The 4,297-nt window shown below is 41.4% G+C and overlaps 1 non-coding gene across 1 annotated transcript; it reads left to right on the top strand.

The window, feature by feature from the left end:
• The first annotated feature begins 2,238 nt into the window (after positions 1 to 2,238).
• LOC141635279 (small nucleolar RNA R71) lies at positions 2,239 to 2,345 on the top strand. The gene has a single exon (XR_012539978.1). It is a non-coding gene; the product is annotated as a small nucleolar RNA R71 (small nucleolar RNA).
• Positions 2,346 to 4,297: the final 1,952 nt, after the last annotated feature.

Raw genomic sequence — 4,297 nt, forward strand, 5'->3', positions numbered from 1 at the left:
AACTCAATAGTCCTCAATCTTTCCATCCTTGGTCCATTCATCAAATTCGGGAGGTTAAATTCGACATTGTTGCCCTCAATTTGGAAGGTTAGCCGCCCATTCTTGACATCAATAAGAATGTCTCCGGTAGCCAAGAATGGCCTACCAAGGATGATGGGGGTATGTCTATCCTCCGGATTATCGAGGACAACAAAATCGGTGGGGATTAAAAGCTTTCCAACCTTGATGGGTACGTCTTCAAGCACCCCCATAGGACCCTTGACGGACCTATCTGCCAATTGTAGAGTCATGGTAGTGGGAGCAAGGTTTTGAATGCCAATCCTCTTTGCAACCTTCAAAGGAATAACACTCACGCTTGCTCCCAAATCACAAAGAGCTCTTGATATAGGAACACCACCAACTACACATGGGATTGAAAAGCTTCCCAGGTCACCAAGTTTAGTAGGCATTTTGTTAAGGATATGAGCACTACATGCCTCTTCCATAGCCAATATCTCTTGGTCACCCAAGACTCTTTTCTTGGTCAAAATGTCTTTTAAAAACTTTGAGTAAGTTGGCATGTTCATAATCACTTCCGTAAAGGGTAGGGTAACCTCAAGTTTCTCAAGCATATCACAAAACTTGGCATACTTATGGTTTTCCCTACTCTTAATGGCTCTTGAAGGGTAAGGAATTTTAGGAACAAGTTGAGAATTGGAAGATACCTTTGGAGGAGCCGAATTCTTTGTTACCTTCTTAGAGTTTTGAAAAGGTACTTCTTCAATAGCTTCCTCCTCATAAGGGAGGTCTTCCACATATCCATCAAAATACTTATCCACTTGAATTCCACTTCTTGACGAATCTTCACAAGCTTTCTTACCCTTCTTGTCCTCACTAATCTTAGTCGACGATACCATAGGTGAGCTTCCCTCTTCACCATTTATTTCCAACCCATTCCCCTTGGGCTCTTCATCAACTTCCAACTTTAGGTCTTTGTAGGGGTCCTCAAGCTCTAGACCGCTCCTTAACACTACCACATGAGCATGGTGGCTATTTGAGGCAACCTTGGAACTTTATCCTTAGGCCAATAGACCACCGGGTGGCCTTTGAGGGTTAGCCATAGAGTGAGAGGCCATCCTTGATTCCATTTCTCTCATGTCTTTCAGGAAGGTAGCCCTCAAGTTTGCTTGTTCTTGTTGGGTTGCCTTGGCAAAATTAGCCATCTCTTGACTATGTTGAAGTTGCATGTTCTTTATCATGTTCAAAAGCTCAACTTGGGAGATCTCACCTTGGGGTTCTTGATAAGGTTGGTTGGCTATGGGTAAAGGGAACCCATAGTCATACCGAGTGTTGGAACCTTGGTTGCTGTTTTGTCCCCCTTGGAAGTTAGCTCTAGGACCATTGTTGTTGAGGTTTGATCCTTGTCCTTGTTCTTGAAACCCCTGAACATACCCTTGCCCAAATCCTTGATTTGCTTGGTTCACTTGATTCCCTTGTTAAAACCCTTGGTTGCTTTGATTTCCACCAAAATCTTGGTACCCTTGTGGTTGGTTACCATAGTTTTGGTTTTGATAGTTGTTTGGCCATTGGTTTTGATTTCCGAAGTTAGTCCTTTGGTTGGGGGATGTTACCCTTTGTTGAGAAAAACCGGGTGGATTATTTGGGGCTTGTGGTTGAAGGTGTTGTGGGTTTTGAACATTGGTACTTTTGTAGCTAAAATTGGGGTGGTTCCTCAAACCGGGATGGTAGAAGTTTGTGTTTGGGTTGTAGACATTGGGATTGTTGTAGGGTGGTCTTGGTGGTCTTGTATTGTTGTTATAGCTTTGGAAAGCATTAAAATCTTGGATATTCTCTTCATAGCCACCGGTATAGTTGTTGGCACACAAATCAAAGGTGTGACCGCCCACTCCACAAAGCTCACAACTTGAAGCTTGAACCACTTCTTCCATGGGTGGCCCATGTGAGGTCGTGGCTTGGTGCACTTGATTTCTTTGAAGCTTTTCAAGTTGTTTTGTGAGTAAGTCGAGCTTGGAATTTGTCTCGGAGTTGGAGGGATTTTTCTTTGGGAACTTCCCATTCCTTCTTAGCATGTTTCCTCTAGAACCATAGTTTGATTCTGAATCTACCATTTTATTGATCAATGTCGTGCCCTCTTCATCATTCAAGTGATCAAATCCTCTCCCCGCGTAGGCATTTACCATCCCCTTAGTCCTTGGTAGCAAAGGTTGAAATAATGTTTAAGTGATGTACCATTCCGGTATTCCATGATGGGGACAACTTGCTATTAAGTCTTGGTATCGTTCCCAAGCTTCACCTAAAGACTCCCCGTCTTCTTGTTGAAATGTATGAATCTCATTACGGAGCATTGAGGTCTTTGATGAAGGGTAATATTTGGCCATGAATGCTTTAGCCAAGGCATCCCATGTCGTGAAGGTATCCGGGGGGTGAATGTTCAACCACCGGTCCCTTGGCCGTCAATGAAAACAGAAACAACATCATTCTCAAGGTGTCCTCAGACACCCCATTCTTTTTCATCATTGAAACCTTCCTCATGAACTTCCGGAGGTGAGCATGGGCATCCTCTTCAATATGCCTCCCAAACAAATCCTTCTCAATCAATCCGACTTGGGCGGGATGCATTTCAAAGTTGTTTGGGGCCAAGGTGCCAAAATTAATAGGGTTACATGAATCATTATGGTTAGGCCGGTTGTGATCTCGTAGAGCCATTTGTGGTGGAGGGTTTGGTATGTGGAGGGGGGGGGGGTGATTGAGGTGGGTTATTTGGAATAGGGAAGTTATGAAAATGGTTTTCTATTAGAGTCTCAATTGTGATGTTTGGTTGAAGTGTGGATGTGGTATCAATATTTTATGGGGTGTGTGAGTTTGGTTGATCAATGTTTGCCCGTGGAGGGTTCCGAACTCTATCAAGGGTCCTTGTCCTTAAGGTCCTAAAAAGCCTCTCGGGGTCGGAGTTGAAGAGTAGAGCTTGGTGGTTCCTTCTAGGCATGCACTCAATAAACCGTTAGTCTCCAAGTGTTTTTACACACTAGGGGAAGGCAAGAAATCACACATTCTACAATGAAACACACAACTACTAAAACAAACTAACAAGTGAGATAAGACTAAAGCTAAGACTCTTGATAAACTAAATATAACCTAACGCCATCCCCGACAACGGCGCCATTTGATGAGTAAGATTTAGTGGTAGGGTCAAGTCTCTTATCACCAACAATTATTTAAACCCAATTTAGTGTGTAAATCGGGGTTGAACCACGAGGATGGAGGGGTTTCTACTTAGCCTAATAGGAGTTTAGTCTAGTCAAAAATGAAGGAAAGTGAGTTGGTTTAAACTACTAGTTGTAACTAATGCAAGCAATTAAGCGGAAGTGTATACGATTGATTAAAGGCTAGGACTCTCGGGTTCATCCAAATGGTCTAAGGGGCAAACAAGATGATTTAAAGGTCCAAGGTGAAGGTTTATCCTAGGATGGTGAATCGATGTCTCGATTATCCTAAAGGGCGATTACTAACTCTCATTAAGCAACACACTTTTCTAAAACATGCAATAAGACCACCACAAACTTTCATTCAATGGAGGAATTAAGCAATAATGAAAAAAAGGCACAAGCTTTCACTCATGCAAATCATCAAACCCCTTGTGTGCAATGTTGAGAAAGGTAAAGAAATCACCAAAACCCCAAATAATCAAATAATCATGCCCAATAATCTCATTTAGACTCCCCCTAAAGCCCTAGAAAGATTACTACTCACTCATGTTCAAATTGTTCAAGCAAATAAATTGAAAAGAACAAATAACAAAAAGAGATGACATAGCAAAGATTCCAACAATGATAAAAGACAAGTTAAAATGTAAACAATTGATTAACTAAGTAAATAAGAGAAGAGATATACCAACAAAGAGTAAAGATTATTGCTTTGATTGAATTAATGAAGAGAATCCTTCAATATCTCCCAATACAATACAAGAAACCAAAGGTAAACAATTGACAAATACTACTACTAAACTAATTTTACTAAATGATTAATAATAATAGATGTTGATTAAGGAAAGATTAATGCTTTAATTAGGGAAAGATTGCATAAATTAAGGAAGGTTTTCAGATCTAGGGTTGTGTGTCGAAAATGAGTTAAGGAGGGGTATTTATAGTGTACAATCATTTAGGTCAAAAATTATAAGGAAGTTCAAAATGCGGGGAAAATGAGTCCGAGCCGGTCAACCGGCCGCCGGCTGACCACCGGCGCAAAACCCGCTGAAACTTTTTGGTGCAAATTAAATCGTCAAGTGTGGTGAGCCGGT

Source organism: Silene latifolia, chromosome Y (assembly GCF_048544455.1).
Source record: "Silene latifolia isolate original U9 population chromosome Y, ASM4854445v1, whole genome shotgun sequence".
Lineage (NCBI taxonomy): Eukaryota > Viridiplantae > Streptophyta > Magnoliopsida > Caryophyllales > Caryophyllaceae > Silene > Silene latifolia.